General features: G+C 35.8%; 1 protein-coding gene across 1 annotated transcript in view; it reads right to left on the reverse strand.

Annotated features, from left to right (window-relative positions):
* The window catches only part of ARHGAP15 (Rho GTPase activating protein 15), a 624,143-nt gene extending 611,920 nt beyond the window's left edge, over positions 1–12,223 (reverse strand). Inside the window, exon 1 of the mRNA XM_067739897.1 lies at positions 12,116–12,223. The gene's annotated coding sequence lies outside the window, so the exon portion shown is untranslated. The remainder of the gene's footprint in view (positions 1–12,115) is intronic.
* Positions 12,224–12,521: the final 298 nt, after the last annotated feature.

Genomic DNA, 12,521 nt, shown 5'->3' on the forward strand with positions numbered 1-12,521 from the left:
CCTGGGCATATATCCAGAGAAAACCATAATTCAGAAGGATGCATGCACCCATTTTGATGTTCACTGCAGCACTATTTACAATAGCCAGGACATGGAAGCAACCTGAATGTCCATCAAAGAGGAATGGATAAAGGAGATGTGGTACATATACACAATGGAATATTACTCAGCCATAAAAAGGAACGAAATTGTGACATTTACAGAGACATGGATGACTTAGAGACTGTCATATAGAGTGAAGTAAGTCAGGAGGAGAAAAAACAAATATCGTATAATATTGCTTATATGTGGAATCTAGAAAAATGGTACAGATGAACTTATTTGCAAAGGAGAAATAAAGTCACAGATGTAGAGAACAAACTTATGGTTTCCAAAGGAGAAAGGGAGGGGTGGGACAAATTGGGAGATTGGGATTGAAATATATACACTACTACGTATAATACACAACTAATGAGAACATACTGTATAGCACAGGGAACTCTACTCAGTGATCTGTGGTGACCTAAATGGGAAGGAAATCTAAAAAAGAGTGGATATATGTATACGTATAATTGATTCACTTTGCTGTACAGCAGAAACTAATACAACATTGTAAAGCAACTATACTCCAAATTAAAAAAAAAATCTTCACTATCTCCACAAGAAATAAAAAACTTCTAGACCAGAATTTGGGAGAAATATGTTCTCAGCATGTCCTCAAACACTTCTATTTCTCCAAGCTTCCTTGTCTTCTACTAAATCTTCTGCTTTTACCACTAGCTTGCTAGAATAACCACATAAAATAATTATGCAAAATCACTTTTAAAACTCTAAATAGAATATAACTAGGTCATAAAAATTCTTACTTGTATTAATTAACTTGAACCCAACCATCACCATGAAGACATAAAATAAATATTAAATATGCAAACTAAAGAGGTAAGAGAAATGAGTATGAAAGTAAATAAGACCCCTTTGCCATAGTCTAGACAAGACTTAATGGATATCTAAATGAGTAACTATGACAATAAGTGAACACAGAAAGAAGGAAATGGATGCCCCTAACAATGACAGTTGATTGGATGTATGGACAGGAGTCCTTGGAGATACCAAGCTCACTTACTTAAGTGATTTGAAGAACAGAGATAGCTTAACTGAAGTTGGAAAGAGAATGGGGATTCTGTGGGGAGATTATAGGTTTAACATGAGACATATTCAGTTTGAACTTCTGATGGGACATCACGGAATAGGTTATCAAGTGACAATTGGAAGAAGGAACAATATTGGGAGAGAGACCAAAGCCAAAGATAAAAAATTAAGGACCATATTGATTAAATTTAAAATATAAGAGTGGATAAGAATGTCAAAGTAGTCTTGTGAGAAGAGGAGATGGCCTAAAGCTGTGCCATCCACTAGAAATAATTTGCCACACAAATAATTTAAAATTTTCTGGTAGCCATACTAGATGAGTAAAATGAAATAAGTGATTATATTAAAATAATGTATTTTAATAATGTATGTTATTTATCCCACTATGTCAAAATTTTAGCATATAATCAATGTAAAAATATTAAGGAGATATTTTATAACTTTTTTATTTGTACTGTTTTCAAAAACTGGTGTTTATTTTACACTCAGTTTAAACTAGCCACATTTCAAGTGCTAAATAACCATCTGTAGCTAGTTTCTACCATAATGGACAGCATGACTCTAAGAAGGAATCGGGAATCTAGGGGCAGAAAGGAGACACAGGGTCCAGAGAAGACAGAAGAAGTGAAATAGAAAAAGTACCTACAGTATGACAAAAACTAAGGCAAAAATGTTTTCTTCCTCACATATTTTATAACATCTCTACATAAGGATATATGTATATAGTGAAAAAGCAACAGGATTTCCACAGATGGCATAGTTTTAGATATCAAACAAAGCAGGATCCTTCTAGACCCTTTCAGACTACAGGGCCTCATGAATGAAGTCCAGTATCACTTAACTGCTGACACCTAACAGGATTAGAAATTATAGCATGGCATAGTGAAAATAACACAGATTTTGCATTACCCAAATCTGCCTACAAATCATAACCCACCAACCAAACAGCATTATAAATTTGGGCACTTACCCACTCAACCTAAGCTTCCTTATCTTTAAAATGGAGATACTAACTCTCTTACATGATTTTTGTGGTATTCAAATACTATTAGGTATGCAAAACACCTGATACATAATACACATTGAATAAATCATAGCTCTGATGATTATTATTAATAATGCCACTCTAATAATTTATATTAATGAATGTCTCATGCTACTGTAAGCATCTAGACAAGAAGGGGATATTGTTTGCTTGGGGTAACACCATGGTACCTACCACAGTGCTGGAGGCACCACTGGGGTAATCAACACTCATTTTTCCTCCTACATTCTACTTCCTTTAGGAGAACCATCAAGGTATAAATAGAGGCTAAGACTACTTGATTTCCCAAATAAGATGAATATGGACTTCATTGCTCAGTTTCTATCCCTTAAAATTCTAATATGAAATTAACTGAAGTGGAAAGATAAATTAAAAAAAAATTTCCCCCGACTCAGCACTTAATTTCCTGAGCATTCTATTTTAAAAAGAAATCTCGTTTTGACTCTAAGCTTGTCATTACATCAGCAGAGACTAAAACAAAAAGTTCACTAAGTGTTTAGGAAATGAATCTAAAGTAAACAAAATTATTCAATTTTAATACCCTAGTTTTAGAAGAACAGCTTAAAATTTAAATGCTTAGAAGTAGCTGGTGTTCTCTACCAATTTATGCAATACGTTTTCAGATGCTTATTTGTTTTGAGTTTCAAAAAAGTGCCCCAGTATATAACGGATCCAGCATTCCATTCCAACCTTTCATCACTGCCAGGTTGCTCAAAATGAACCCATAAAGTGTCATTTGTTTGAAATACGTTTCTAGCTTCTCTTCCCCTAAACTTACCTTATTTTTTAGATCCAAGAGAAGTCACAAATCTCCAGAAGCCTTCCCTGACTCTACAGCCCCCAGTCAGCTTTTATATTATTTGTTCTTTCACTAATCAAATATTTATTGAGTGTTTATTATATGTCTACCATTGTTCTAGGTTCTAGGTATTCAGTAGTAAAAAGGCAAACAAGGTCAGTACTTTCATGGGCCATTCAGTTCAGGGTAAAGATAGCCACTAAAAAATGTAATAATGATTCCTCATATCCAAAATGCTATTTAAGCAAACAAAAGCAGAGTAATTACATAGAGGGCCTGACAAATCATGGAAAAAGACTGAATTAATTTAAAGTATAATAGAAAATCATTTGGAATGTTTTAGTTGGAGAATTGTATGATTTAAGTCTTAAGAAAGTCACTCTGGCTACTCTTTGGAGAATGACTATCATGTAAAAATTAGAATCAGGGAGATGAGTTAGAGGACTCTGCAGTAACAGCAGTAGAGGTGGTAAAAAGTGATTAAATTTGGGATATTCTGATACACATTTACCCCTTGCTTAATGTCTAATTCATTCTTGCTAAGATAAAATCAGTTAAATAAAAGCTCAAGATACCCAATCAACATTTATAAATATAAAAATGCATGAATAGATTTTAAAAATGGGTTTATGTAAGTAGTAACAACAATTTGAAAAAAAAGTACATAAAATATAAAAAGTATATTTATTAAATTTCCTATTTTTCTGTATCTTTTACGTCACCAATATTTTCAATGTTTATGAAAGTTACAGTTTTCTTGCTGTCAGAGCATACTTAATGATAAATTACAGCAAAAAAAAAAATTTAGGGCCAACAAACCAACTGGAATGTTCTACAAGTTGCTACTTCTTCAACCTTCTTGAGTTCATTCAAAAATTTTCAAATCAACATTGCTCCATATATTTGGTATGATTCTTCTCTAACTTGAAACTAGAAAGTGAATTAGTAAGCATGGTTTATCTAAAATTGTGATGTCATCTAAATGTCATATATTGTAGTGTATTCATTTAGCAGGTTTTTTGAGGAAAATTCATTATACCAAGAAACAAAAAATAAAAAGAGTCATTAGTATAAAAAAAAAAGATATAACTTTTCAAGAGCCAACATTTAGAAAAGTAAACAGGATTATGGGAGGTAAGTCAATTTTGCAGGCTCTGCTTATTGCTGATTAATTGGATGTGGTTTGGGGTAGGGAGTATGAGAGAAGGAGTGGAATTGGGGGTAATTCTTAATTTATTATCTTGAACAGAGATATGAATAATGGTGCCATTAAATGAGATAAATGAAAATAGGAGAGAAGCAGGTGGGGGTGGGTAAGTGGGGAGTAAATAAGAGCTTAGTTTTGAACATACTCATTTTGATGTCTCTTGAAACATTCAACTGGAGATGATAGGTAGGCAACTGCATTTACAGTTTTAGTGTTAAAAAACAAAAAGTTTTGGTCTTGAGGTCTAAATAGAATATAGATAGTGGTTAAGAATCCACCTGCCAATGCAGGGGACACGGGTTTGATCCCTGGTCCGGGGAGATCCCACATGCCGCGGAGCAACTAAGCCCGTGCTCCACAACTACTGAGCCTGTGCTCTAGAGCCTGTGAGCCACAGCTACTGAAGCCCGCACGCCTAGAACCCGTGCTCCACAACAAGAGAAGCCACCGAAATGAGAAGCCCGCGCACCACAACGAAGACCCAGCACAGACAAAAATAAATGAAAAATTTTTTTAAAAAAAGAATATAGATAGTATTTAAAATCATGGCACTAAATAATAGCACCTAGGAATAAACTAAGAAGACGATAGCTAGGACCAGAAAGGTAGAAATCTGAAGATTGAGTACAGGACATTTTAACATTTAGAGGGCTGGATAATGAGGAAGAGTTAGCAAAGAGACAGAGAAGGAGCACTGAAATAGTTTGGAGAAAAACTGGGAGAATGAAATATAGAAGTTTAGTGAAGAGGGAGTTTCAAGAGAGAAGGAATGTTCAGTTGCATCAAATGCAACTCAGATATGGATAATATGAAGATGCATAAATAGCCATTGGATTTGGTAAAATGAAACCACTGAGACTCTGACATAGCATGTTCTCTAATATTTCTAAGGCCTTGCATTTATACTTATAAATTTATATTTAAATTCTTGTATTTGTGCACTAAGCTACCTAAGATGGTTTCACTGGCTAGTTAGCACACTGAGTCTCTGTAGCCCCAATAATTCTTAGCATAACACAGTGTACTTAGTTAGAGCTCAAAATTATTTATGGAATAATAAATATGGGATTTATGGAATTGAATAGGGCTGATGCCCATTGAAAGTGAAAAATCAACTTTAAAATTCACAGTTGTACTATATGTTTTTGACGAGGCCAATTTTTAAAATAAGATAGTCTGCATATTCTTTGGCATCCTCTAAATACTACCTCTTATCAAATGGACTTTCCTACCATTTCAAAGAAGATAGAATCCATGAAGCAAATATTCCTCACCTTCCTCTCCTCACTTCATCTTATCTGTATCCAGTTCATCTACATGCACACTCATTAAAGTGCTCTTCCTTCTGTTTCAGGTTAATTTATCTACTTGAGCTAGTGATTACACCCATCTGTCCTCGTATCCTCTGAGACATTGTTGGATGTCTGGATAGATTTTCTTTTTTTTTTTATTTTTATTTTTCATTCCTTTTCTCTTTTCCTTCACTTCAGTGTTCATGTTTCATCCTCTTTTAGCTACTGCTTATTTCAAGTTTTATTAAAAGAGTATTTTACATATGCTAGCCCCGATTCCTTATTTCCTTTAACATCTCATTCTAGGCTTGAACTTAACTAATGCTTTTGGTCCTTAATTATGCAGTTGAGAAAGGATACATTCTGTTATTAGGAAAAACAAATAGACCTTTACTCTTTTAAAAACAAGCCCAACCTCAATCATAATAACAGAAATATTACATAAAACTATATCAGGATACATTTTTCTACAGACTGGCAAAACCTGAAATGTTTGGTAACACAATCTGTTAGAAAAGCTATGGAGCTTCCACCAGCCCTCTCGTTAAGTGCTGATGGAAATTCAAAAAGTTACAACTAACGTGAAGGATAGTTTGGCAATAACTATCAAAATTATTTTATCTCTTGGCTTATAAATAAATAGTTTTAATAAATGAAATTTCTGGGATTTCATTCCATAGATATATTTTCAAATGTACACAATTATATTAAAACATTCTTTGTATTAGCAAAAAATTGAAAACACCCATGACTCTTTTAGACTGGTTAGATTAAGTATGCTATATCCACACAGTGGAACACTGTACAACTATAAACAAAGAGAGAGAGAGAGAGAATTAGACAGTTTCTTATTTTTATAATTAAAATATCTCTAAGATATTACTGAAAGAAAATAAAGTGCTGAGGTGTATATAGTGAACTCCCTTTAATATAATAAAGAAATATATACACACACGTGCGTATATACATACATGCTTTTGCATAAAGAAACAATGAAGGATTTAAAAAAAAAACTGAAAAGTGGTTGCCTGCTGGGTTAAGGTGGGAGTAAACAGAGGTATATAGAAATAGGAATGTTAGAAAGACTTTCACTAAAATATTTTTATTTAGGTTTTGTTTGTTTTCAAACCATTTCACTGTATCACTTATTCTCAAATTAAAAACAACACAACAAAGCTCTGCAATATGAAAAAAAATCATTATAACCACAGCCTATATAAGAACCTCGAGGCACCTGGGGAGGTGCGCCAGTGACTTGTCTTAAAGGAATACCTCCCTTCATAGACGACCACCATTTCTCCAAATCACCCTAAAGAGTATGTCACCAATAGTGACATATATACAAGAAGTAAATAAATCCTGATGCTAGATAGCCCACCCAGATGCAAAACGTGGCCATCCTGCGATGGATTTCCCCTGCTCAACAACCCTGTTGGTACTTACAGCCCTTAGTCATGATCTGCTCAGCAGGTTCACCCTATTAGAATCTCAAACCATCTGCCCTGACCTCCTGCTAGTATACTTACAGCTAACAACAGGAGACAACTCACTCCGCCTGGGAAATTCTCTGATACTCCATGTTTGTCCCCTGACACATTCCCTTCCTGTCTTTTGGAATGTTTCTCAACTCCCCAGTTCTAGCTTTCTCTGGATACTATCACAGTAGTCCACCCCCCACTCCTTATCTACGGGGACACATTCCAAATGCCACGATGGATCTTGAAACCGCAGATAGCACCGACTCCTATATAGACTATGTTTTTCCCTATACATACATACCTATGGTAAAGTTTAATTTATAAATTAGGCACAGTAAAAGATTAACAACTAATAAAGAAATACAACAATTATAACAATATACCGTAATAAAAGTTATGTGGGGCTTCCCTGGTGGCGCAGTGGTTAAGAGTCCGCCTGCCGATGCAAGGGACACGGGTCCGTGCCCCGGTCAGGGAAGATCCCACATGCCGCGGAGTGGCTGGGCCCGTGAGCCATGGCTGCTGAGCCTGCGCGTCCGGAGCCTGTGCTCCGCAACGGGAGAGGCCACAACAGTGAGAGGCCCGCGTACAGCAATAAAAAATTAAAAAAATAAAAGTTATGTGAATGTTGTCTCTCTCTCACACACACACAATATCTTATTGTACAAATTCAATGCCGTTTTCATCTTAATTAAGCACTTACCACACACTGCAGCCATAACTTTTGCAGTTCGAGGTGCCACAACAAAACGGACAGAGATTTATTTTTCCTTCTTCACAATTTCACGGATGGAAAACTCAGGTTCGTCCGTACAGTACATCTGGGCAACCTCGGACTACGAATTTTTTTTCTGGCACCCTATCGCTTAGAGGAAGCACTGCAAGGATATGCCTTGGCATGTCCGATTGGCCGGAAGCACTACTCGCGCGTTGGAGGCACTATTAAGCGAATTAAAGGGGACGCAAACACCAGCACCGCGATACCTCAAACCTCAAACTCGCGAGAGCGACGATCTGATAAGCGGGAAGGCAGCTCAGTGCCTCACGGGGGAAACGCTGGACGCGAAGATGCCGGCCCGGAGCACGGCAGCGAGACTTCCTCACACTGCCTCAGAAAGGTGAGTCATTTAAATCTCATGGATTATTTCTGGAATTTTCCCTTCAACATTTTCGGACGGTGGTTGACTGCAGGTAACTGAAACCGCGGAAAGCAAAACCCTGGAGAAGGGGGAACTACTGTACAAATATTTCTTCCAAAACTGCCCTGATTTCTCTGACTGGATATGATAAATGATATAACACCTGCAAAATTCTCTAGTTTATTGCCCGCCATATAACAGGAAGACAAAAATGTTTGATGAAATTCTGAATCCTAATAGAATATTTCTTATATCTTTTTATGGTACTTGATAAAAAGTTGTTGGCATTATAATTATTAATCTTGTACTTTTACTGGATTATAAGCTTTTAGAAGACAAGTATTGTGGGGCAGGGGTTTGTACATGGAGTAGCTGGTGAAAAATACTTTAAAATTCAGTTTAATTGAAACACTTGCTTCATTCAGACCTATGCTTAAACTGACGCCGTCTTTCTGTCTGATTACAGAGGTTGGAAAATTTAAGTACTGGTTTTAAATGTGACCCGATGTGGCCGTGTGGTAGTTTTCTATGGCTGTATTACCTCTAAGACATAAAGTTGCTCTTCTTCTGGGGTAAGAATTTTAGTTCCTCAGTGTAGGGACCCCTCTTTTCAGCGGAGAGTCCAGGTGTTGCAGGGGCAGGTGGCTCATCAATGCAAGAGTGGGCCAGTGACCTTAGGCCTGGTCACGCAGGGTGAGGCAGTGATTGGTTCAGTATGGTTACGTGACCCACTTCAGTCCAATCAGATCTCAATCTGAGGTACCTTTGCTGTGGTGATGGGGGAAAGGCATTCTTTTGTACAAAGTTTGCTGAAAGGGTCAGAGGTAAACCTGAAGCCTTCTGGTCAACTTAGTGTGAGCTTCTACCAGAGACTGTTTATAGTGGAGTGAAAGAAAAGAGCTAAGGGATGAAGAAAATGATCTTGGTAAATCTGTGTGAGCTGCTGGATCCAGCCTGACTTTTCTTTCCTTGGATTTTCAGTTATACAAATCAGTGCCTCTCTCTATTGCCTAGGCTAACTTTAGCTTATTTTCTGTCATTTGCAAGCAAAGGAGTTTTGTCTACCGTAAGCTAAAATTTAGAATACTTGTAAGTATATTTTATAGTTTAGTTATATAACATTTATCTTGCAGTACAAAAAATATGGTACCCAAAGTGCTAAATTCAGGATATTAAATGATTTTTAAAATACATATGTAAAACTTTTGATTATGTTAGATAGTTTCTAAGTGTATGGGAATACCAAAATAGTCTGAAGATGTGCAGTTAATTTTCATCCACTACAAGAAAGATGTATATTTCTTAAGGAATATCTTAGAGAAATGGACACATCTCTGTGATGGACCCTTCACATAAAACATACTCAGAAATTTTGTTTAAATGCCATAGACAAGACGAATCGTTAACAAAACACTCTTTCTCCCCCAAAATATTTTCCCCAAAATGTTTGTAATGGCATCAGTCTCCTCACTTGAGACTGAGGTCCTCAACAGTTAGCCGTTCCCTTGGATCCTGTCTGCTGAGAGAAGTTATTAAAATTCTACTGGGAGGAGGAAGGGAGGCCTGAATTACAGGTTACAAGAAACAAAGCTCTGGAGCCCTCTCTTGTGAGCATGGATTATTTTTATCAGATGCCCTAACTTCTGGAAAATAGGATGAGTACATTTTAAGAACAATGGGAGTGTGATGGAAGGAAAAGTGTAGGGTGTATTTCTCTAGGACCAAGGCTGGCAGACCTTAAGTCGGGGACAGAGTAGCCCACTCTGGGACAGAACACTTAAAAATAACAAGAGAAGGAATATCAAGGGGGGGAATGTCTCCTTTCTGAATTTTGCTGAATCCTGGCCCCAAGTGGAAAAGCTTTTTTTTTTTTTTTTTTGCGGTACGCGGGCCTCTCACTGTTGTGGCCTCTCCCGTTGCGGAGCACAGGCTCTGGATGCGCAGGCTCAGCAGCCATGGCTCACGGGCCCAGCCGCTACGCGGCATGTGGGATCTTCCGGGACCAGGGGAACGAACCCGTGTCCCCTGCATCGGCAGGCGGACTCTCAACCACTGCGTCACCAGGGAAGCCCCCTATTTTTTTTTTTAAAGACTTTCCAAATGAGATTCTCTGCATTGTTTTTATTTCATCAAAATTTGTTTCTTATTCGCTTAAAATACATAAAGATATAGTAACCTACCTATAATAACTCATTTGTAATTTACCCTCTTAAGATTTGGTCTTTACATCCCAGAGATAATGCATTAGTAGTTTTTACAAACAATTCTGAGAGCATCTTAGGTTACATGAATATCATCTCTACTTATTTCTCTTTATAAATCCATATTAAGTATGTTTAATTACTTCTTAATTTTATACATACTCCATAAAATATTTGTCTTTTAATTTAACAGTTTCTGCAGGAAACAATCATTTTACAAAGATTTGGCTTATAAAAATATTAAATTATTTAAAAAACTGTAGTGGACTTTTTTCAGTACCAAAGGCTTATGTGGATATTCATTCTTGCTAATATGTAAGTACTACATATGTTTATTCATGTGATGTTCTTTTATAATAAAATGAAATAAAGTAATAACATATCAACCAAAACTATCTGAATTATTAAGCTTCTGTAGATGCAGAGGTTCAGAACCACAGTATTGAAGACAGATTTAAATAATGCTTTCCATTGTGAGAAAATGCAGCAAATTGAAAAGCTAATCAGAATATCAAAGCAAATACATATTACCAAGGTTCTCTTACACTCTAACAATAAAAAATGTATTGAACATCAAGTCCTAATCTCTGTTTTTTCATGATCATTTGAATAGTCAACAAGTAGCTAGCTTCAGTATTGACAATTGAAGAGGTCTTAAAATGGAGTGTACTAGTATAACTAATAATTTCCTACCAAATTGACCACATCAAAAAACATTTATATGAGTGTTTCAATAGAAGACAATAAAAGAAAAGAAAATTGTTGCCACTTATCAATCCTGTAACCATTTTTTAATAATACAAAAAAATAGGTGTTGTGGGGCCCTCATGTCCCCCATCCAACAGCACAATAAAAATAATATTACGGAAGGGTGGATCGTATCTGGAGCTTTTATTAAAATTCCTTGAAAAATCTACAGTCAGATTTATTTTAGGTATTTGTCTCTGAGATGAGCAATACTTTTATATTTTTTGTACATATGTTACAGCACACAAAGACATTCTATAAAAGCAAGAAGTCACTATACAAGAAAAGTTCTTGTCAGTTAATGATTAACAAATCCTTTTAATTTCTGAGGTTATTGTTTTAGAAATCTCAAAGAAGGAAAATTATATAATTACCTAAATAACAGAAGTATATTTCTAATTTGCCTCTTTTCCCAGAAGTAACCCCCTGTGAAGTCATCTGTGACTTCTCCTTTAAACGTCAGTTTTGCTTATGAAATAGAAACTTGCCCTCATTTCACACTATATCTTAAATAAAATTTAGGAAAAAAATCAGATGTCATGATAGAGAAATTTCTTTGGCATTTTGAAAATTTCCTGCTTTTTAATAGCTATTTAATAAGCTGTAAATTTAATAAACTACACCTTTTAAGGGTTTCTAATGCTAACTTTACTACAACACTTTACAGTGGGTATCTTTCACACTGCATGCAATTCAGATGTTATTTCTAATTGTTACAAAATGCCTTTTTCTCTTTATTATCTGGATCATGAAGAATGCATATTTTTATAAAGCAGTCAGTTAAAGATACAAAGTCCCAATTTTTAAAAGCACTTTCAAACTAAAACTATACCTTATTCTGTTTTTAATATTTTCATATAAAATCTTAGTATACGATCTTTTAAAGTACTTTAGAATTTAACTGTTGCAAATTTAAAAACAATATTTTTCTCTACACCAAAGGAAACAAACTGATGTTTCAATCACAAATGAAAACATCACAATTTTGTAGGAAACGTTTATACATTCCCACTGAAGCATAGGATACTCTGTCAAATATTTTCAAGGTTAAATTGCACGTTCTGTATGAGCTCACTTACCTTTCCTCAGTGCTGACTTGTTACTGAAACTGCCATCAACTTCTGTTAATGACTCTTTTAGCAAAAACGGAAAACAGTAAAGTCAAGTCACATGTCGTAAAAGTAGGCCTAGGTTGGATGCTGCTTAATTTCAGTACTGGAGGAAAAAAAAAGGCGGGGTGGGGTGGGGTGGGGTGGGTGTGGAGTGAGCACAAAAACTTTTAAATAAACCACTTCCTGCGTAGATACAGTTAACCACACACATCACATCATTACTCGATTTGAAAAACTTGCCTTCTATAGTCAACGAGATTGTTATTTTTCAGTGTGATTTTCAGTTTTCAGACACTGCACATTTGTAAAGGTTTCATCAATTCTGATTTAATGGGGCAAAATGTATGGTTAAAAATTTAGCAGGGAGAGGGGC

This window comes from Pseudorca crassidens, chromosome 6 (genome assembly GCF_039906515.1).
Source record: "Pseudorca crassidens isolate mPseCra1 chromosome 6, mPseCra1.hap1, whole genome shotgun sequence".
In the NCBI taxonomy this organism is placed as follows: domain Eukaryota; kingdom Metazoa; phylum Chordata; class Mammalia; order Artiodactyla; family Delphinidae; genus Pseudorca; species Pseudorca crassidens.